Source organism: Oryctolagus cuniculus, chromosome 9 (assembly GCF_051225735.1).
Source record: "Oryctolagus cuniculus isolate XC-2025 breed Fujian yellow rabbit chromosome 9, ASM5122573v1, whole genome shotgun sequence".
Taxonomy (NCBI): Eukaryota; Metazoa; Chordata; class Mammalia; order Lagomorpha; family Leporidae; genus Oryctolagus; species Oryctolagus cuniculus.
In genome coordinates this window covers 30,283,311-30,308,279 of record NC_142875.1, presented here as the reverse complement: position 1 = coordinate 30,308,279, position 24,969 = coordinate 30,283,311, and positions in this window count along the sequence as shown.

Sequence of the window (24,969 nt, the reverse complement as noted above, 5' to 3'; positions counted from 1 at the left end):
GGATTAGTTAGAAAAGTCAAAATTTTAACTGAAACAAAATGTATCCACTATCATGATAAATATATAATAATTACTTTGTAGGAAAAAAGTAGAAAACAAACAATTAGAAAAAAGTAAATTAAGGACAATATGAATTGCGAAAAGCAGCATTTGCGTCAAAGGAAAAGCAGCTCATATATAATGTTAATTACTGCTAAATTATTCTGTGAATAAATGTAATCTTAATCAAAATAAAATATAGAGTGAGCCATTGCTACTCATAAGCAACATTTCAAATTGTGGGTTATGCAGAGGTGAATAGGTAGGTGAAAATAACTAAAAATAGTCAAGGAAAGAATAAAAGCAACAGGAGTATGTGAGAAATGAGAGCACTCAGGGATTTCCTTCAGATTTCAATCACACTAAACAGAGATGGGGAATGTCTAGCCTTTGGAAGGCTTTGGAAGGCCTGTGGAATCATTTGGTCTGGCACAGGCAGGGCAACTGCACTTTGGACTCAATGTTCAATAAATTTATAGCTGGGAAATTTTAAGTTGATAATTTTGTATTGTCCATAATGATGCTATAAATAACAAAATGAAATTCAATAGAAAAATGGGTATACATTTATATAATTATTTTCCCTCTTGACTCAAGCATGGGTTACAGCAAAACAAAATCAGTGCCTTAAGACAATAATTTGTGGGAGTGATAAGAGTTTTCATAACATTAAAATTCAAAAGAAAATTAAACTTTCTTAGATTGCATGTGTCCAGGAGTCTATCCAATTCTAAATTTTCTAATTTGTAAGCATTCAGCTCTTTATAGTAATTCCTGACAATTCTTTTTTTTTAATTTTTTTGGTATCAGTTGTTACATCTTTTTCATCTTTGAGTTTATTGATTTTGGTTTTCTCCCTTTTTTTTTTTTTGTTATGTGTCAAATGTCTATCAATTTTGTTTATTTTTTTAAAAGCAGCACTTGAATTCACTGATTTTTTTGTTTCAATTTTATTTAGTTCTTCTTTATCTTTAATGATTTCTTTCCTCCTATTATTTTGACATTTGGTTGATTGTCGTTTTGTAAGGTCTGTGAGATGTATTCAGAGCCCACTCATTTGATGTGTTTTCAATTTCTTGATGTAGGCACTAATTGCTATAAATTTCCCTATTAAAGTTGCTTTTGCTATATCCCCTAGGTTTGATAGGTTTTAATGTCATATTCATTCATTTACAGGAAATTTTTTTATTTCCCTTTTGATTTCTTCTATGACCCACTGTTCATTTAAGAAATTGCTGACAGTCTCCATGTGTTTGTGTATTTTCTAGAGATCCTAACGTTGTTAATTCCCAGCTTCATTTAACTGTGGTCAGAAACAATACATGGTGTGTATCCATGCTGTGTTTCCTTGATTTAGAATATCCTAGAGAACGTCCCATGCAATGATGAAAAGAAAATGTATTCTTCAACTGTTGGATGAAATGCTCTATAGACATCAGTTAGGACAATTTGATTCATACTGTAAAGAAGCTCTGTTGATTTTTTTTGATTATCTGTCGAGTTGACCTATCAGTGGCTGGAAGTAGAGCAATGAAGTTTCAGATCATTATTGTATTGGAGTCTATATCTCCCTTTAAATCCATTAACATTTGTTTTAACTAGCCAGGAACCCTGGCATGGAGTGCATACACATTTAATATACTAAAAACTTACTGTTGAATTGATCATGTAATCATTTCATAATGCTTTCTTTGTTTCTTTTAAAAGATTTTCTGTAAAACTCTGCTTAGTTTTATATTAGGATGATTACTCCTTCTCTTTTTTTGCTTTCTGGTAGCAAAGAATATCTTTCTCCATCCTTTCACTTGCAGTCTGTGTGTATCTGTTAGTGAAGAGTGTTTCTAGTATGCAGCAAACAGATGGGTCTTATTATTTAATACATTCAGCCAGTTTGTAAATTTTAATTAGAGAATTTAGGCTATTTACATTCAAGGTTCTTATAGATAGATAATGACTTGGTCCAGCCTTTTTTCCATAAATACGCTGATTGGTTGCTTTACATTTCCTTTGTGTCTTATTTAGAGATTTTCTGCTTTACATTCTTTCATAATGGTGTCTATATTTCTGGTTTTCTATGTGTAGCACATCCTTAAGCATCATTTATAAGGCTGGATGAATGACTACAAATTCTTTCAATTTTTTTTCTATGCAAGTTCTTTCTTTCACCTTCATTCATAAATGAGAGTTTTGCAGTATATAGTATTCTGGATTGGCAGGGTTTTTTTGTTTTATTATTGTTTTTGTTGTTTTTTTTTTTTTTTAAGATATGGACTGTGTCTCTCCATTTACTCCTAACCTGTTGAGTTTTTGATGAGAAATCAGCTGTCAGTATAAATGGAGATCATCTGAGAGTAATCTGATATCTGTTGTGTGCATATTTTAGAACCATTTATTTATGCTTTACTTTTAAAAGTTTTTGGTTGTGAAGATCTTTTTCTGGTCGTATCTGTTAGGATTTATATGCATTTCTGTAATTTGGATTTCACTTTATTTCTCCAAATTAATTAAGTTTTCTGTAATTACTCCACAGAGTAGGCTTTCTAATCTCTTCTCTAATTTCCACATCTTCAGGAACTCCTAAGACCTATATCGCCACTTGCAGGAGTATGAAGCAAGAACTACCCCTTACACTCTATACAAAAGTCAACCCAAGTGCATCAAAGATCTAAATATATGATCTGATACCATCAAATTACTAAGCCAAAACATCAGGGAAATTCTGCAATATTTTGGCATAGATAACAACTTCTTGGAAAAGACCCCAAAAGCACTGGTAATAAAAGCAAAAATAGACAAATGGGATTGCATCAAGCTAAGAAGCTACTGCACCACAATGGAAACACAAAACAAAGTGAAGAGGGTACTGCCAGAATGGGAAAAATATTTGCAAATTATGCAACTGATAAAGAATTAATATTCAGAATCTCTAAAAAATTTCATTCAAGAAACAGACAATGGATTTAACAGGCTTTTTTTTTTTTTCTTTTCATTGTTTTTTTTTTTTTTTTGGACAGGCAGAGTGGACAGTGAGAGAGAGAGAGAGAGAGAAAGGTCTTCCTTTTCCATTGGTTCATCCCCCAATGGCCGCTGTGGCCAGTGTGCTACAGCCGGTGCACTGTGCTGATCTGAAGCCAGGAGCCAGGTGCTTCTCCTGGTCTCTGATGCGGGTGCAGGGCCCCAGGACCTGGGCCGTCCTCCAGTGCATTCCCTGTCCACAGCAGAAAGCTGGAGTGGAAGAAGGGCAACAGGGACAGAATCCGGTGCCTTGACTGGGACTAGAACCCCAGGTGCCAGTGCCTCAGGCAGAGGATTAGCCTATTGAGACACGGCGCTGGCTTAACAGGCATTTTTCAAGAGATGAAATACTCCTGGCCAATAGACACATGAAAAAAAGCTCAGGATCACTAGCCATCAGGGAAATGCAAATCAAAACCACAAGAGGTTTCACTTTACCCCAAGTTAGTATTGCTCTCATAACAAAAATTTAGAAACAATAAATGCTTTTGAGAATGCGGGATAAAAAGTACCCTAATTCATTGTTGTTCAGAGTAAAAAGCAGTACAGACATTGTGGGAGACAGTATGGAATTTCCCCAGAGATCTGAAAATAGATCTACCATAGGACCCAGCCATCCCACTCATGGGAATTTCCCCAAAAGAAATGAAATCAGCACATGAAAGAGTTATCTGTACCCCCATGTTCCATGTTTATTCCAGCTCAATTCACAATACTTAAGTTATGTAATCAAACCAGATGCCCATCAACTGATGAATGGATCAAGAAAATGTGATATATGTGTACACTGTGGAGTTCTATTCAGCCATAGAAAAGAATGAAATTCTATATTTTGGAACAAAATGAATGCAACTGGAAGCAATTATACTTAGTGAAATAAGCCACCCCACAAAACACAGATGCCATATGTTTTCCCTGAGCTGAAATGTAATGTATAAGTAAAATTGACATTTAAAAATTGATTGTTTACAGCCCTTATCTCTACTGTAGAGGAACCTGTTTTTTTATTCTTACTATTTGTTGAACTCTTTATTTCATTGAGGGTTATTCTTATGATTATAAAACAAACTGAAAGTATGTCAGTGTAGAAATTAAAAGAAAGAATAAGAAAGTAGGGGGGATGGAGAATGGGAATGTGAGTGAAAGGGAGGGTAGGGTGGGATATGCTATGCTATGCTTTTGAATCTGTATATATGAAATGCATGAAATTTGTTCACCTTATCTAAATAAAATTACTTGAAAAGATACCAAAAAAGAATATCAAACAAACCAAGAGGTTAGAATTCTTCTCATTGTGATTAAAGAATCTGAGAAACTAATACACAGAAAAACAATTGACTACAAAATACATGGAGTCACTTAAAAGTTAAATTTTTCAAGCAACCAGTTTTGTAAATTGAGCTGAGATTTTCTGCAGGGATTTTCTTAATCTTCAAATGGACAATATGCTAGCAGTATCAACATGGTGAATAGGGTCCCACTGCTTTAAGCCGGCATGGCACCAAATATTCTCCCTGATGGGCCAGAGAGGTGGCCTCGCAAGGCTTTTATAGTCATCTTGTTCATGTTCTATCCAAGTAAGAAACTTGTAATGGATTTATGTATATTAAGAGAAAATATAGGGGCCAATGTGGTAGTGCAACGGATTTAGTCACAACCTGGGATGCCAGCATCCTATATAAGAGCCAATTCATGTCCTGGCTAATCCACTTCCAATCTAGATCCCTGCTAATGATCCTGGGAAAGCAGAGTAAGATGGCCCAAGTCCTTGTGGTCCTGCCACACACGTGAGAGACCTAAATGTAGTTCCAGTCTTCTGGCTTCTAGCTTGCACAGCCCTGGGAATTGTGGCCATTTGGGGTGTAAGTCTATAGATGGAAATGTCTCTGTCTCTCTTTCTCTGTCACTCTACCTTTTAATAAATATAATTAATCTTTTAAAAATAGGATATATAATAGTTGACATGTTATTGTATGTTTGAATACATTATATTGGAGACTAAGAAAGGATTTTTATATTGTAATCAGAGTAAAGAATCACTAATAATACAAAGACTTATTTTCTAGGGAGTCTAGTGGTGACATTGATTAGTTTTACATTTTATTGTCATTGAGTGTGATTTGTATAAATAACCTGATTAAAATAAAATAAAATTTCCTTCCCTCTTGTTGTAAAAAACAAAAGACTTTCTTGCTCATATAGGATGTGCATATATGCTCTAGAGTGGAAAAATCTACATAGGAAATTTCTCCTAATTTTACTTTCTATTAATGAAATGTCTACATATTTAAATACAATACATAAATCCAAATAATTATTTTTCTTTCACATCCTTTTTTCAGTGTTTCATTGAGTTATGTAAAAACTGACTGTCAAGCCCTGAATAGATACAGGAAACTAACTCACTTTCATATTCGGCAGCTGTAAAGTCCTTACTGTTAGAGGTCAACCATATAAACTTATAAAAGAAATGACAGGATAGGGTAAAAGCAGGGTGATTTTTTGGCAATAGAGAAATTCGATTATTTATGAATATATATTAAGCACAATCTTGCATGCTTATTCTTGAATTACAAATTGACCTCTATGCTTAATTTATGTTATTTTAAACCTTCCATTTCACTATTTTGCAGAAATTCTAACAGAAAAAATTTAAATCATTTTCCCCCAGGAATCTCAAAGAAATTTCAGCAAGCTTTCAATGAATAAAAATGGCATGATAGAATGGAAATAGTTCTTTGACTGTCAGCAGATATTTTAATAACATGAATGCCAACTCGTTATAATGGATTTCCTTAGAATTGATGATACTTAGAGAACAAAGGGAATCAGCCCAGAATCACTTACTGCAAAGCAGAGTAGAATATAATAGTTGACATGAAAATGACTCTTCAAGACTTTCAGCATAATAAACCCCTAGGTGAAAACTCCCAGAGCGACTCCCAGAAATGCAGAGCCAACTGATTTTCCATAAAGCTACTACATTTATGATCACCTGGAGAGACTAAAGTACCAAATGTAAAATTCCTGCTGTGACTAGCCTTAATATTAAAAGCAGGGAAATGGAAAAAATATAAGGCAGAAGTGCGAAGTTCATATTAAATACTCAGTGTTTAATACTCAGTATTTTTAAAATAAGCATTAGAATATATGAATTTTTTCTGAATTATTTTTTCAATGAGTCAGTCATTTCTATTTTAATATGCAGTTAATAACATTACATATTTTATAAGCCTATTATTGATTCTAGTCTCTGAGGAAGTCATGGGTATTTTAAAATAAATATTATATTCTCTCTGCTTCCAGGACTCCTCAATCAGTAAGAGAGATGACTATTTAAATCAATAAATAGATGCAATGTAATGGTCAATATAAAAGTCAAGTGAGCTGTGAAACCATGTCAGAAAAGACAGTTTATAATAAATAGGATGATTAAGACTTTATGGAAGAGAAAACTCAATGCAGACCTTGAATGAAACAATTTGATTTGCATACTATGTTATGTAGTGCCAATCAGTCTAAGATAATAGATAATAGGGTTTTGAATTCGTCTTAGAATAAGCAGAAGCTAAAATACTACTTTCAAGGTATCAGAAAAGCTTGTGTTTTTGTTCTATTATTTAGTGAAATTTTCAACAACTATCTAAAACCATGCTTGGAACAATACAACACTCAAGATATTTGGGAAGTAGAACTATATACAATCTACTGAAGCATATTGCATTTATTGAGAATTCTAAATATATTTTGAACTATATTTGACATGAAATAAATTGGGTTTTCTATTCCTGTTGGTCTTCAAGAAGACAAATGAAGAAAGCAAAATATTGATTCTCCCACCTAAGATGTCCATGTTCGGATTCAAGGCACCTACAAATATGCTATTTACATAGCAAAAGGACTTTGTTTGATTAAAGGATTTTTGATATGAGATTGTGCTGGATTAAAGAGATAAATTAGTATGACCACTAGTTTAAGGGTTCAGGTGATCTGTTTCTGAATGATGCCGTGTGAGGACACAGTTACCCATTGTTATCTTTAAAAAGGAGATAGGATGAGAACACTAAGGAATGCAGGTCTCCTACATACACTGTCTCTAGAGGCTCCATGAGGAATACAGTCTTGTTCACAACTTGATCTTACCGAGAGTGCTTATTTTGGATTTCTAAAGTCTAAAACAGTAAGACAGTTGTGTTATTTTAAGCCAATAATTTTGAAGTAACTTTGTGAGACAAAGAGCAACAATAGGAAATGAATACAGCAAATTATTCTGAGAACACACTCTAAAAATACTAAAACCATGTTCATATTTTCAATTGTTGATTTAAAAATCTACGTGGGAGATGTAGATTAAATCAATAGTTCCTGGCTCTTGCTCAGGTGAAGTCCCAGCCCCAGTCATTTCAATAATTTGGAGAGTGAACTATCAGGTCGGAGTTCTTTCTTTCTATGCCCCTGTTTCTCAAATAAATAAATAAATGCAATTTTAAAAACATAAATAAGAAGGAAAAGCACAACTTTTACAGCAAGAGCAAATTGTTTTGGACAAGTTTCTTGTCATGGAAAATGCCATGAACTTTCATTATGGCTTTACATAACATGTTTAAAGTCAAAAATTCAGAGAAAATTTGTGAAAAAATAGGACATCGGCTGGTGCCCCGGCTAAATAGGCTGATCCTCCACCTGTGGCACTGGCACCCCGGGTTCTAGTCCCGGTCAAGGTGCCGGATTCTGTCCTAGTTGCTCCTCTTCCAGTCCAGCTCTCTACTGTGGCCTGGGAATGCAGTACAGTGGAGGATGGCACAAGTCCTTGAGCCCTGCACCTGCATAGGAGACCAGGAGAAGCACCTGGCTCCTGGCTTTGGATAAATGTGGTGCACCAGCTGCAGCGGCCATTGGGGGGTGAACCAATGGAAAAAGAAAGACCTTTCTCTGTCTCTCTCTCACTGTCTACTCTGCTGTCCAAAAAATACAAACAAACAAACAAACAAACAAACAAAAAAAACCACAGGACATCATGGAGTTAATTAGAAGAAACATTTTAAAGGTGTTTATAGAATTCTTGGGTCATAGTAAATACATGATAATTATTACAACAGAATTCTCAAAATTTCTCATGTAAACATGATATTAATTCCATGATAACAGAGTCAATGTAGTTCATGGATACACTTTTTTTTTTAAAGATTCATTCATTTATTTGAAAATCAGAATTACACACAGAGGGAAGGAGAGGCAGAGAGAGGTCTTCCATCTGCTGGTTCACTCCCCAGTTGGCTGCAATGGCCGGAGCTGAACCGATCCAAAACCAGGAGCCAGGAGCTTATTCTGGGTCTCCCACATGGGTGCAGTGGTCCAAGGACTTGGGTCATCTTCCACTACTTTCCCAGGCACAGCAGAGCTGGATTGGAAGTAAGCAGCCGGGACTCAAACTGGCGCCCATATGGGATGCTGGGACTTGAACTGGTGCCCATATTGGATGCCAGCACTGCAGTCCTGCGCCTAAATCACTACTGCAGTGCCAGCCTCTATACACAACTAAAAAGGAACCTACACTTCCCTTCCACCCCTCCTTTTCCTACACTTCTCCCTCTCTTCCTCCCTCTCTTCATTCCTTCTATTCCTCTACAAATTTATATTTTGTTTTTCTTTATAAAATCATGATTTTATTAGTATTTTTTCAAGAATAGTATATTTTGTAGCATATTTTATATTTATTTTAGTGCCATATATATTTATATGATTTCCTTCAAAATGCACCCTAAATTATTTGAGCATTATACCCTTAAAAGACAGTTAAATTTCAAGGAAGAGATTAGATCCCTGGAGGGAACAGTAAATATTGGAAAAACAGGCAAGATTACTGTGGATAAGAAGAGAAGGAGGATTGAAAAGAATAGTGTTTATGAGCTAAAAGAGACTTGTAAATATCCCTGAGGATTAGAAATTGAGGTCAGGCATTAATGACAATATCTGTGGAAGAGCAATTCCTATAATGAAATTCAAAAAAAAAAAAAAAAAAACTTTCCCAGTCCAAAGTAGACTGAAATGCATAGTAATAAAATAACCTAGGTATTTTTTTCTTCTTTTTTATTTTTTGAAAGGCAGAGTGGACAGTGAGAGGGAGAGAGACAGAGAGAAAGGTCTTCCTGTGCCGTTGGTTCACCCTCCAATGGCTGCCACGGCCGGTGCACTGTGGCTGGCGCACCACGCTGATCCGATGGCAGGAGCCAGGTACTTATCCTGGTCTCCCATGGGGTACACGGCCCACGTACTTGGGCCATCCTCCACTGTATTCCCTGGCCACAGCAGAGAGCTGGCCTGGAAGAGGGGCAACCGGTACAGAATCTCGCACCCTGACTGGGACTAGAACCCAGGGTGCCGGCGCCACAAGGCGGAGGATTAGCCTAGTGAGCTGCGGCGCCGGCCCCTATGTATTTTTTTAACCTTTATTTAATAAATATAAAAAGTACAACTTCTGGATTATAGCGACTTTTCCCTCCATAACCTCCTTCCCACCTGCAACCATCCCATCTCCCACTCCCACTCCCATTCCATTCTTCATTAAGATTCATTTTCAATAATCTTTATATACAGAAGATCAATTTAGAATATACTAAGTAAAGATTTCAACAGTTTCCACCCATACAGAAAATACGAGTTATACCGCTAATTCACATAGTATAACACATTAAGGACAGAGATCCTACATGGGGAGCAGGTGCACTGTAACTCCAGTTGTTGATTTAACAATTGACACTCTTATTTATGATGTCAGTAATCACCCGAGGCTCTTGTTGTGAGTTGCAAAGCTATGGAAGCCTCTTGAGTTCGCCAACTCCAATCTTATTTAGACAAGGCCATAGTCAAAGTGGAAGTTCTCTCTTCCCTTCAGAGAGTGGTACCTCCTTCTTTGTTGCCCATTCTTTCTGCTGGGATCTCACTCACAGAGATCTTTATTTTGGTCATTTATTTTTGCCACAGTTTCTTGGCTTTCCATGCCTGAAATACTCTCATGGGCATTTTAGCTGGATCCAAATGCCTTAAGGGCTGATTCTGAGGCCAGAGTGCTATTTAGGACATCTGACATTCTTTGAGTCTGTTCTGTTTTCCACTCCCCATGTTGGATCATTTTCTCTTTTTAATTCTATCACTTAGTATTAGCAGAAACTAGTGTTGTTTATGTGATCTCTTTGACACTCCTATCATTATGATCAATTACGAACTGAAACTGATCACTTTGACTATTGAGATGGCATTGGTGCATGACACCTTGATGGGATTGAATGGAATCCCCTGGCACGTTTCTAACTCTACCATTAGGGGTAAATCTGAGTGCCTGTGCCAAACTGTACTGTATTTAACAAGGGTCACTTTTCAGTTAAATTTAAACGCCTAAGATTAATTGTGTGTTAATCCAGAGTTCAACCAATGATATTAAATAGAACAAAAATACTAAACGAATAAAATAGTAAGTTGCTCCTAAACAGTCAGGACAAGGGCTAATCAAGTCATTGTTTCTTATAGTGTCCATTTCACTTCAACATGTTTCCTTTTAGGTGCTCAGTTAGTTGTCACCGATCAGGGAGAACATGTGATATTTGTCCCTTTGGGACTGGCTTAACCTAGGTATTTAATATGCATTTTAAGTCCTGTTTATTTTGGTGATTAAACATAGATGCTGTTGCAATGTTACATTGCTTTCCTCCCTGACACGTTCTTTCAGAATTGAGTGTGTGATAGTATCAAAATGTAGACTCCCTCTCGTATATCAAAGCAAGTGTGCATCACATCTTCACTGCACTGCATTGTATCTCCAATACCTGATGTAAATTTAAAAAATGAAGACTGGATAGAATTGTAATGGATCAGGATGGAGATACATATAATAGATCTGAGGAATGAGAGTAGTCACAGGGTTCAAGCCTGGTTTGTGTAATAGTATAAATGTATCAATAGAAAATGTGTGCTCATTGGCAAGGTCAGTCTTCAGCTGAAGGAGAGGCAGAAGCAGAGGGAACATTGCACATCCAGAGTGTAATATAGGGTACAGATCTGTGTCTCCCAGACTAGTAATAATTAAAAGCTTTAAAATCATACATCAGATTCAGGCACATTAAAGACACTTGGCATCTAAAAGACACTAATCACACATTCTAATAGTGAAATGTAACGGTTACATGTAATGAGTGTGATTTTAAAAGGGAGGAATTATTTCCCAGTTGTGTCAGATACACTTGATCGATCCAGTCTCTGAGCCAATGAAACTGAGCGTTATGCTTATGGTAGTGATGAATTAGCAAGATAAATGACTATTGATTAAAAAAATAGCTGATCTGTTAAACACCTTCTCTTAATTAATAAATATCTTAATTATACAGAGGAAATATGTTAAATTTTACCACTTTTAGCAATTGATTTTTCTCTCTGAAGTCTTACCATCATTTTGAGAGTAAGGTTATTTGTCTCCAACTCATTGACATTACACTTATAAAATATGGGAAAAATATATGCCATTCCTGAGCATAAGGTTTATACATAATAATGTGATTAGACTCTGTCTACCTTCCCTCTGAGATTTTGCCATTTGCCAAGATTCATTATGCAAATGTTGAATGCTCCCTTAACCTAGGTCTCAGAGTAAGAAGGAAAGTGTTACCTAACAGAAACATCCTAAAGCAAGGGAGTACACCTTTGCAGCAAACACCAAGCCAACCTGCAATTTTCACATAACATGATGAAGAATTAACTGTCCCTTTTAATAATTTATATTTTTATTTGTATTCTAAAATGTTATATAAATTAAGTGTGAATAACTAGTAACAACTATGCTTATTTATGGAATAGTGTGATATTTCAACATGTGTATACAGTCTTACTGATAAAATCAGGATAATGAGCATTTGCACTTTCTTATCACTACATTATACATGAAGCCTTTGAGCTTCTCTCTTCTACTTCTTCATAAAATCTAAAAATCTGTGTCAGACCTGTAGAATAGTCTCCCTATCTAATGATTTCTTAATACTGGTTATCCAGTATCACTCTACACACTCTTCCTTTCCTAATCTCTAGCTATCTCTATTCAGTGCTAAGGGCAACCTTATTTTCTTTGCTTCTACATATGAGGTAGGACAAGTTTTATTTGCCTGTCTTATTTCACTAAACTTAATAGCCTCCAATTCCACCCATCTGATGCAAATGACAAAATTTTAATCTTCCTTATAGCTCTATAATGTTCTTTTGTTTTATCATAAATACTCCAGGCACTGTTTTTTGCTTGCTCCTAAAACCCATGTTATAGGCAGTTTCTAGTACTTTTCCAGCAGAATTTGCATGGTGAGTATATAGTTAGCCATGTTTAGCTGCCATGCACACCTCCACCATGTTTTCTGGGTGTTTAAGGATGTTGTAGTAACTTATCTTCTTAGCATAAGATAAATTATTTATGACACTTCATCAAGGACATGATTTTAATCATGGTCAGTTTTCTCTCATTAACTTTTAGAAAGAAATATTTGTTGTGTTTCCTTGTTCCTAATGTGCCATCCATTTTAGGACATATGTTGCAAAGTGCAAGTATTATGCTAGAACATTTTCTATCTTATATGTAATTTATAAAAGTTTATATCAGTGACTTGAGGATATCTATTTCACATCTGTATGATTATAACTCAGTTCAAATATTTTGAAGGTTTTTAATTTCTTGTTATTCAAAGCCACAGTGGATTATTTTATTGCAAAGCTGACATTGTTTCTCTAGGGTGCAGAGTTGGGTTGCTCAATCAAAGTGTATGCACGCCTTGTTTTACTAGTTACCTAAAAATTAAACCACAAATTTCATTCCTAATTTATATTTACATAATTGATACATATGAACTACCATAATTCCTATGTCATGCAATATTGATCTCATATGAGCTAGGAATTGGAAGAAATTTATCAATGCCTTATGACAAGGTTGACTTTTTTCAACAGCAATTATATGTGAACACAGCTAGTAAAATAATAAAAGGAATAGACTTTTATTAAGTTTACATACAATAATTGTACTTATGGGAAACAGTGTGATTTTCTTTTAAGATTTATTTATTTATTTATTTGAAAATCAGAGTTACACACAGACAGAAGGCGAGGCAGAGAGAGAAAGAGGTCTTCCATCTGCTGGTTCACTCCCCAGATGGCCACAATGGCCAGAGCTATGCCAATCCAAAGCCAGGAGCCAGGAGCTTTTTCTGGGTCTACTTTCAATAACCCATAAATGATAAGTCAGGTATAAGTTAGATGACATTTTGTCAGAAATATTAATTATCAATATAAACACGTAAAAACAAAATTTCAAGGAAATAGCTACACATGATATCACTGATTTATGCCCTTAAATGTATATTTTAAAAATAAGAAATTAAAAATATTTAATTACCTATGATTCTACATCAAAGTATTAGGAAAATAGCACTAAGTTAAATACAAAATGCAAAACAAGATAAGACAGAAACAAGAAATTATTGAGGCTGGGGTGTTATTTTGGGATTAGATTCAACAAGGCATATGTATAATTGAACTAAAAGAAAATGCAGTTATATCTCCCCTTGGACATCAAAAAGCAATTATGGAGGAGGTAGGACTCAAATTGATTATTTATTAATCAGTTATGTATATGACACAGTAGTGGTCTGTCTTGCTGATTCAGTGGTTTCAGTTCCCACATTATTTGTTACTGAAATATTTTGATTGTGTCAGGAGTTAAAGATTTCTAAAACATTACTTCTTGATTATGTTGCAAGTTGTAGGCCAATGTCGCTCCCCCTCTTCGTGGAGGAACGACACCAAACCCTGCTTAGGCTTCATATCCGAGTCACGGCACCATTATGTCGCTCCCCCTCTTCGTGGAGGAGCAACACAGGACCCTGCGCTGTTCTTTCGTCTGCTCGGCCCTCCCCGGGTTTGCTGCTGGTTCTTCCCGGGTTGGCTACTATCCCTTCCACCTCCGTGGAAGGGCAGTTCCCCCTGGCCGCATTCCCCACTTCCGCAGGGGAGCGGCACACCGCCGGCCGGCTCTTCTCGGGGGCTGCACAGGTGTTCCTTCAGCTAGATGTTCCCCATAGATGTTCCTGGTGCATGCCGTCTCTCTCCTCCTTTATAGTCCTCCTCCGCCAATCCCAACTAGGCTGCCCACACGCCGAGTACGCTGCTCTCCAATCAGGAGCAAGTCCTACAGTTAATTGGTTGAACTGGAGGCAGCTGTGCGGAAGCTGTTTACTTCTCTCCCAGCGCCATATTGTGGGAGAGCAGATGCATAGAATAAGTCTTAATTCCAGTAACTTAGTTTAGTCCGGATTGCTCCCCACAGGCCAAACCCTGCCCTTCCAGTCTTTTTTTTAATCTTTTATTTAATGAATATAAATTTCCAAAGTACAGCTTATGGATTACAATGGCTTCCCCCCCCCATAACGTCCCTCCCACCTGAAACCCTCCCCTTTCCAATCCCTCTCCCCTTCCAGTCACATCAAGAATCATTTTCGTTTCTCTTTATATACAGAAGATCAGTTTAGCATACATTAAGTAAAGATTTCAACAGTTTGCTCCCACACAGAAGCATAAAGTGAAAAATACTGTTTGAGTACTAGTTATAGCATTAAATCTCATGTACAGCACACTAAGGACAAAGATCCTACATGAGGAGTAAGTGCACAGTGACTCCTGCTGTTGACTTAACAAATTGACACTCTTGTTTATGGCATCAGTAATCACCCTAGGCTCTTGTCATGAGCTGCCAAGACTATGGAAGCCCGCTGAGTTCACCGACTCTGATCACATTTAGACAAGGCCATGGTCAAAGTGGAGGTTCTCTCCTCCCTTCAGAGAAAGGTACCTCCTTCTTTGATGGCCCGTTCTTTCCACTGGGATCTCACTCGCGGAGATCTTTCATTTAGGTTTTTTTTTTTTTTTTTTTTTTTTTTCCCTAGAGTCTCTTTGCTTTACATGCCTGAAATAGTCTCATGGGCATTTCAGCCGGATCCGCATGAGTTAAGGGATGATTCTGAGGCCAGAGTGCTGTTTAGGACATCTTCCATTCTATAGGTCTGCTGGGCATCTCACTTTCCATGTTGGATCGTTCTCTCCTTTTTTTTTATTCTATCAGCTAGTATTTGCAGACACTATTCTTGTTTATGTGATCCCTTTGGTTCTTTTTTTAATAAATTGGCAAGAATTAAACTTTTTTTGTTAAAACTCTTACAACTTGAAATAGGAAGCATTGTTTTCCTATGAGTGTTACTATAATTATCAATCCTCCATTCACATTCCTTGAATTAATTAATTAATTAAAGTGTATGCCATATATTGTGATTTTGAAATGTGAATAAAAAAAATAACAGCTCTTTCCAAAGCAAAAATTAAAAATCCTATAAATTCATATGTTCTCCCTGATCGGCGACAACTAACTGAGCACCAAAGGGGAAACTTGTTGAAGTGAAATGGACACTATGAGAAACAGTGACTTGATCAGCTCTTGTCCTGATGGTTGATGTACAATGTAATACTTTATCCATTTTAGTATTTTTTTTGTTCTAGTACTATTGGTTGAACTTTGTAATTAACACACAATTATTCTTAGGTGTTTAAATTTTAACTGAAAAGTGATCCCTGTTAGGAATTTGGAAAACATTATGCTGAGTGAAATAAGCCAATCCCAAAGGGACAAATACCATATGTTCTCCCTGATCGGTGACAACTAACTGAGCACCAAAAAGGAAACCTGTTAAAGTGAAATGAACACTATGAGAAATGGTGACTTGATCAGCCCTCACCCTGACTGTTGATGAGCAACTTGATATGTTATCCCTCTTAGTATTTTTTGTTTGTTCTAATTAATATTTTTGGTTGAATACTGTAATCAATACACAATTATTCTTAAGTGCTGAAACTTAACTGAAAAGTGATTGCTGTTAAATATAAGAGTGAAAATAAGAGAGGGAAGAGATGTGCATTTTGGGACATGCTCAGGCTGACTTGCCTCAAACTGTAGAGTTGGAAACATACCAGGGTATTCCAATTCAATCCCATCAAGGTGGCATGTACCAATGCCATCTCACTGGTCCCAGTGATCAATTTCTGTTCACAACTGATCATAATGATGGGACTAAGAAACAAAGGGATCACATGGACAAGAATAGTGTCTGCAAATACTAGCTGATAAAATAAAAAAGGGAGAGAACGATCCAACATGGGAAGTGAGATGCACAGCAGACCTATAGAATGGCAGATGTCCTAAACAGCACTCTGGCCTCAGAATCAGCCCTTAAGGCATGCGGATCCGGCTGAAATGCCCATGAGACTATTTCAGGCATGGAAAGCAAAGACACTCCAGGGGAAAAAAAAAAAAAAAAAAAAAAAAAAAAAAAAAAAAAAACCTAAATGAAAGATCTCCACGAGTGAGATCCCAGTGGAAAGAACAGGTCATCAAAGAAGGAGGTACCTTTCTCTGAAGGGAGGAGAGAACTTCCACTTTGACCATGGCCTTGTCTAAATGTGATCAGAGTCGGTGAACTCAGCGGGCTTCCATAGTCTTGGCAGCTCATGACAAGAGCCTAGGGTGATTACTGATGCCATAAACAAGAGTGTCAATTTGTTAAGTCAACAGCAGGAGTCACTGTGCACTTACTCCTCATGTAGGATCTTTGTCCTTAGTGTGCTGTACATGAGATTTAATGCTATAACTAGTACTCAAACAGTATTTTTCACTTTATGCTTCTGTGTGGGAGCAAACTGTTGAAATCTTTACTTAATGTATGCTAAACTGATCTTCTGTATATAAAGAGAAACGAAAATGAATCTTGATGTGACTGAAGGGGAGAGGGAGTGGGAAATGGGAAGGTTTCAGGTGGGAGGGACGTTATGGGGGGGGGGAAGCCATTGTAATCCATAAGCTGTACTTTGGAAATTTATATTCATTAAATAAAAGTTTAAAAAAATCCTATAAATTGTATTGTGTTCTATGAACATTATCTAGTACCTGTATTTCAGAAACATACCAGGAGAAAAGCAACATTGGGCTATTTATTTTATGAAATAGAGCAACACTTAAGGGATTCCAGCACATCCAGCAGAATAAATCATAGTTTCTTTCATTAAAATTTTTAAATTGAATTTTATTGCCACATAGATGAAAGTTATAGGATATTGAAACAACACTACCTGATTTAAATGCATATTTTCCCTCAGGCTCCTCCCATTAAATCTTTATTGGTTTTTAACTATCAAAAGATTGAGATAGAGTTGATAACTGACCTGAGGAAGCAATATGCTCTCACAAAATGAGATAAAATATTAATAAATTGAAATTAAAAACAACATAAAATTTACATCTTAGTGCAATATCTCTATAATCCCACTGAGAACAACAAATTCAATCATTACAATAAATCATACTTGTCCTTTTATCTTAAAATAGCTACACATTTTACCATAGCCATTAGCAGTCTTCCTTATGGTCCAACTTGAAGTCGTCTTCTAAGTATTACTCAAAAAATCTAGTTAATATGAGACTTTATTTCGATATGGGTTAGACAGCAATTAGTATTGCATTAACCATGTGTAGTATGAGTCCCATATATAAAAACAAAATATAAATAAGTACTACTATTATCTATCTGCAGATCTGAATTGGCTCCTCATCTGTTTGTTATAGTAGGAATCAAATATCAGTTCCTCTAATCAGACCTTATAGGACTGGAATCCTCTTTGAACACAGTATCTACACTGTGAAGAAACCCAAGCAGCCCTTTCAAAAGGCCAGGTAGTAAGGATCTAAAGCCCAAGGTTGACTGCTTGTACTTAGACTTAACGTTACTTTTATGCTTATATAATTATTGCTATTATTAATTAAATATGAAACATTTTAACTTTTGAATACTCCCGAAGAAAATAATTTAACTATTTTATGGAAAACAAACTGGCTTCCCAGAAAGAATTGTACATAGATCATTTACATTGCACTATATGTTGGCTAAATTTTGTTGGACTGTATTTTCCACACTTTTCTGAAATTACAAATAAATAATATGTTATATTACCACACTAAATGATTTAGGATCAAGCGGAACAAATGAAGATGGATAAATAAATGAATTTACAAAATGGTAATAGATTCAGCCTCAGAATTTCTAATAACAGTACAAATGCTAAGCAAAGGAAGGGTAAACCAGGAACGTGAATTGAAGATGGAAGAGGACATATAAGAACTAAAGTGGGCAGTCAGGAGGATAGGTAATGGATCACATTGAGGGTTACCAAAGAAATGGGGCCTGAATCCCACCACTTTAGAGTGATACAACTGATCACAACTGAGTAAATCTCATGAATGAGTTTAAAAGATTCTTTTTTTTTTTTTTTTTTTTTTTTGACAGGCAGAGTGGACAGTGAGAGAGAGAGACAGAGAGAAAGGTCTGCCTTTGCCATTGGTTCACCCTCCAATGGCCGCCGCCGCCGGCACGCTGAGGCCAGTGCACCGCGCTGATCCGAAGCAGGAGCCAGGTACTTATCCTGGTCTCCCATTCTTTCTTAAAGCATTTAGTTAAGAGCCCAGCCTGGCTAATACCTTGATTTTAGACTTTGATTTGCTTTTAAGACACTCAAATCAGAAAATGCATATGAGCCTGCTTTGACTTCTAATTTACAGAACTATAAGATTTAAACAAATTTCTAAAAAATCATTGTTTGCTACAAAATTTGTGACAATTTGTCATGTAACAATGTAGCAACAACTTAAGTGTTGCTCCCCCTCTTCGCGGAGGAACAGACACAGAACCCTGCGCTGTTCTTTTGTCTGCTTGGCCCTCCCCGGGTTTGCTGCTGGTTCTTCCCGGGTTGGCTCATCCCTTCCACCTCCGTGGAAGGGTGGTTCCCCCTGGCCACTTTCCCCACTTCCGCGGGGGAGCGGCACACTGCTGGCCGGCTCTCTCGGGGGCTGCACAGGTGTTCCCTCAGATGTTCCTGGTGCATGTTGTCTCTCTCCTCCTTTATAGTCCTCTTCTGCCAATCCCAACTCGGCTGCCCACACGCCGAGTACGCTGCTCTCCCCCAATCAGGAGCAGGATCAGCTCCTAGGTCATCACTCAAGTTAGCAAGAGGCAGCTGCGTAGAAGCTGTTTTCTCCTCTCCCAGTGCCATATTGTGGGAGAGCAGATGCACAGAATAAGTCTTAATTCCAGTAACTTAGTCTAGTCCGAGTTGCTCCCCACACTTAAGCAAAAATCTTTTGATCCCACAGCATACTATTTTCTTTAATCATCTATGTTTTTAGATCCATGATAGTAAGAATATTTACTTTATTGATTTGCACAGATTAGGAAGGAAACTAAAAATTCAAGTGAGTCATTAAACAAGTTGAAAAGTAAACCATTTTAAAGGAAAATTCTAATGGTATTAAAATGCAAGATCTAATGATCAAAATTTAGCCCTATATCTAAGCATTTTATATTATTTTAAAGGAGTCCAACTAGACAAATTAATAAAATTCTGAGAATATATGAAACTGTGATTTTTAGAACATATGAGAAGGCTGATCAGGAAAAATCAGGGTATTACTTACAAATTGGTTTAGTTAGTTCATGGATGCATCTATAGATCTCATGATCTTTGAAATTAATCCCAACAATATTATAAAATAAACAACAGAGTGGTTCATTCATTTTGTTTAAAAAAAAAAAACCCTGTGACCTCTATTTTATAGTAATTACCAGCTATTTCATGTAAAATGCTTAAGATATTATTTTTCTATCCAACACAGTTTACATTATTGTCTCAAAGGCTTATGGTGAGATGGGGGCAGGGAGGTATGCTTAACTTCTTAGTTTTATATCTATGAAATGCATCAAATTTGTTATTTGTACTAATAAAAAATTTAAAAATAAAATAATATATTCTGTCAAATTTCTCTAAACTAAGGTAAATTTTATGTCAATTCAAAAATAAAGTCACCAAAACAATGAACATATATATTACTTAATCATTGAACCAATAAACAATAAATTCTTGGTAGGTTTTAATAAAAACTAATGTTTAAATTATCTGATTTACTTATTTACAAGAATGTGGTAAATTCAATATGTCTGGACATTAAGGCAGACACAGTAGACTGCATGTATGGTAGTATCTGGACTTCCACCTTGAACAAATAAAAACATAAGCACTAGCACTAAGTGGGTTTACAAAAAGCTGAGATTTGTGGACTATCATGTCCTTGACTTACAAACAGCAGTTGGGAAAATGAACTCAACTTCAGTGACAGCTTTGAAACCAATAATAAAGCATGAAATTACAACCAAAACACTGATAAAAAGAGATTAGAGGATTATGCAGACAGCAGATTAAAACTACAAATAAAATATCAAAGGCAGTGAAAAACTGAGCAGATTAGAGAGAGAAGGTAAAATGCAAGCTCATTCAGATTGAAATGTCTTAAAAAATCCTCTGCAGTCCAGGAGACTGATCATTGGTGTTGTTCCATGGGAAGCTATCCTGGAGGCCTATTGTCATATCCTTGTCATTGCCTGCCCATTTGGACTGGGAGAAGACATTAATAATATTGACTGTAGCCATATGAGGAGAACCACATGGTCACCCATTCTAAAGACACTTTTATTTTGGAAGTTTCTTTTTAAGAAACATAATCTTGAAATTTCAAGTGAAAATGAAATAGAGGCTCCTAGATCTACTTTTGAAAGTGACTCACTTATAGAAAGATACTTTCTTTACGAATTTCCATTTCAAAGGGAACCCGATTGGAGGGTCTTCCTTCATCCCTGATTGAGATAGGCCATGTAAAATTGATCAATACTATGTGTAAACGAACTATTGTTCAGAACTAGGATTTCTTTACTAGAAAGCATTACTTCATTTCTTTTCTGTGTCTTCTAAGCTTTGCATATGTTCAACATGACAGAATTTTTTATAGTTGCTGTATTTTGTGGCATCACAAAACTTAAAATTTCAAGACCGTACCTGTCAATTTCCTCAAATAATTTAGAAGAACAGAACTTATTGCCCCAAAATTGATGAGACTGATTACGCATCAAAAGAAATTGTTTGTTCTGAGAATAATAGAAGATTTTATGCCCACATTTTTAAAGATCTTGTCAAATAAGCCAACAGCAGATAAAATGAGACCAAAAGAGGCTATTTTCATTTAACTTAAAGATATTTGGTCTAGTCAGAAAAAGTACTCCAAGATCATGTACTATGTGTGTGTAATTAAGTATTGTACATTATGTAATTAAGTATTGTAAAATATTGTAATTAAGCATAGTAAAGTAGTAATCATGTATATTTACTAACCAAGCACTGAGGTCTTACCCCGTTACAAATACTTTTACAGCTGCTGAAGAAAAAGGATCCTTTTAGTTGTAGAATTAAGAAGTAGATATAGACAATGCAGAAATAAATCCACTAAACCTTTACTAGGGTGATTGGATAAATTTCATTGGAGAAAAATAAAGCAGAGGTGGGCAAAGGGATCTGGAGAGGGAGACGAGAGGAGGTACATGCTTTCCATTATAAACAATAGGAGCAGCAAAGCCTTCACAGAGGAAATATAATTTTCGCTGGAGTTAAAAAGCAGAGGGAATGAGATTTGCTGAAAGTGAGCAGGAAGGGTTCTGACCACCGACAACTGTTGAAATAAAAGCTCAAGGTTAGCCTGTCAATTATTATCATTGACAAATCTTCCTGGTAAATATCTGCTTTGTAGATGGTGAAAACTGGTCATCTCTTCACTTTTCATGAAGTGTAATTGTTTGTTTACATATCTCCATTTTTCCCGCACTAAACTATAAACTTCATGAGCTCAATCAACATTTTTGCTGGTTTTTTTTTAAAGTTTATTTTATACTTTTTGAGATGCAGCTAACATTCTCAAACTCCCTATCCTCAATGTCTTACACAGATCACCTTGGATCTTCTATAAATAATTGGTTGATGCAGTTGATGTTTCAGCAGTTTCTTTAAATAGAGATCCTTGCTTATAACTATTCTCTAAGGTCAGTTTATACTCAATCACTTTGCTCAGAATTATTAAGTCCTGTGCTATGCATTGATTTTAACCTGCCTCCTGAGTATCCATTCTGTTATCTAAGTTATAAACACTTGCACTGGAGTTTCAAAACATTTAGTAAGTATATTAGATACTAGAAAAATAGTAGTTTTTAATATTGGATTACTGGAATATTTGGACAGTAATTCTGTTTCATTCTTGAAATTGTTCAAAAATCATTTCATGAGCTCAAATGTTTCATGTTGCATCCTAAGGGTTTCACAATGATAAATTTCTGTAAACATGAGCTACTAAGCTACTACTCTGTAAATTTCAACTGAGTAATAGTAAAGATCTAGCAAGTCTTCCTAAATACTGGGCTCCAGAATTTTCCTGTTCTGGAATATGTGTTTGATGCTTCCTGAATTTGCAAGATCAGATTCATAAATCTATATAGAGTGTACAGCACTTACAGAAACATGATACAGAAACAATAAGAATGATACAAATTATGACAAATATATCTAAATATACAAAGAATAAACTGGCACATAAATCAAGAATCAGAGAAATAAAACCTACCTTTCGTATTACAAATTGCTTTTCCTGGAAATGGAGGTTCTATAGGAATATTTATTTCTCCTCTACTTTGTCAAGAGATAAAAATTAAAGCATTTATCTCAATTAGAATAAATAGAAAAAAAGTCTCATTGGGCCATATATGTATCAGATGGGGAGTATTAGGAAAATCTCCAAGCACAGAGACAAAAGGAAAGGGATGCACACATATTAAATAACATATAAATGAAACTCTTCAAATAATGTATCTGTCAAGGTAAATCCACTGTCAAAGAAAAATATAATATTAACAGGAAATGTTTCAAAATTTATTAACTTCTGACTAATGCAGACTATTTGAGATGAGGTAAAACTTATACTTTCTTTTTCTCTTAAAATTCTACTTTTTTTTAATCTTAGTGACTCTGACTCTTTTTTTGAAAATTTTTTTAACTTTCATTTAGCAAATATAAATTACCAAGGTACAATTTATGGATTACAATGGCTTCCCCACCCCTGATAACATCCCTCCAACTTGCAAACCTCCAATCTCCCGCTCCCTCTCCCATTCCATTCACATCAAGATTCATTTTCAGTTATCTTTATATAGAGAAGATGGATTTAGTTTATATTAAGTAAAGATTTCATCACTTTGCACCCACACAGAAACACAAAGTGTAAAATACTGTTTCAGTACTAGTTATAACATTACTTCCCATTGGACAACACGTTAAGGACAGATCCCACATGAGGAGTAAGTACACAGTGACTCCTGTTGTCGACTTAACAAATTGACACTCTTGTTTATGGTGTCAGTAATCTACCTAGACTCTAGTCATGAGTTGCCAAGGCTATGGAAGCCTTTTGAGTTTGCTGACTTCAATCTTATTCAGACAGGGTCATAGCCAAAGTGGAAGTTCTCTCCTCCCTTCAGAAAAAGGTACCTCCTTATTTGATGGCCCATTCTTTCCACTGGGATCTCACTCACTGAGAACTTTCATTTAGGTCTTTCTTTCAGGGTTTCTTTCTTTTTTTTTTTTTCCAGAGTGTTTTGGCTTTCCATGCCTGAAATACTCTCATGGGCTCTTCAGCCAGATCTGCATGCCTTAAGGGCTGATTCTGAGGCCAGAGTGCTGTTTAGGACATCTGCTGCTCTATGAGTCTGCTGTGCTTCCAGCTTCCCGTGATGGATCGTTCTCTCCCTTTTTGATTCTATAAGTTAGTATTAGCAGACACTAGTCTTGTTTGTGTGATCCCTTTGACTCTTTGACCTATCAGTGTGATCAATTGTGAACTGAAATTGATCACCTGGACTAGTGAGATGGCATTGGTACATGCAACCTTGCTTAGATTGTATTGGAAACCTATGGCACAATTAGGGCAAGTGCGATTGAGCATGTCCCAAATTGTACATCTCCTCCCTCTCTTCTTCCCACTCTTATATTTAACAGAGATCACATTTCAGTTAAATTTAAACACCTAAGAATAATTGTGTGTTAATTACAGAGTTCAACCAATAGTACTAGAACAAAACAAAAAATAGTAAAAGGATAAATTAATAAATTGTACATCAACAGGACAAGAGCTGATCAAGGCACTGTTTCTCACAGTGTCCATTTCACATCAACAGGTTTCCCCTTTGGTGCTCAGTTAGTTGTCGCCGATCAGGGAGAACATATGATATTTGTCCCTCTGGGACTGGCTTATTTCACGCAGCATGATGTTTTCCAAATTCCTCCATCTTGTTGCCAATGACCAGGTTTCATTGTTTTTCACTACTGTATAGTATTCTATAGAGTACATGTCCCATAATTTCTTTATCCAGTCTACTGTTGATGTAGCTATTGTGAATGGTATTGATTTTAGCAGTTCTTTCTCACCCGTGGCATTGCCTGTGTATACAAAGGTGTTGATTTTTGTTTATTGATTTTATATCTTGCTACTTTGCCAAACTCTTCTATGAGTTCCAGTAGTGTCTTAGTAGAGTTCTTTGGATCCCCTAAATAAAGAATCCTATCATCTGCAAAGAGGGATAGTTTGAGTTCTTCCTTCCCAATTTGTATCCTTTTAATTTCTTTTTCTTGCCTAATAGCTCTGGCTAGAACCTGCAGAACTATATTGAATAGCAGTGGTGAGAGTGGGTATCCCTGTCTGGTAGCAGATTTCAATGGAAATGCTTCCAAATTTTCCCCATTGAATAGGATGCTGGCTGTGGGTTTTTCATAAATTGCTTTGATTGTATTGAGGAATGTTCCTTCCATACCCAGTTTGCTTAGAGTTTTCATCATGAGAGGGTATTGTATTTTATCAAATGCTTTCTCTAC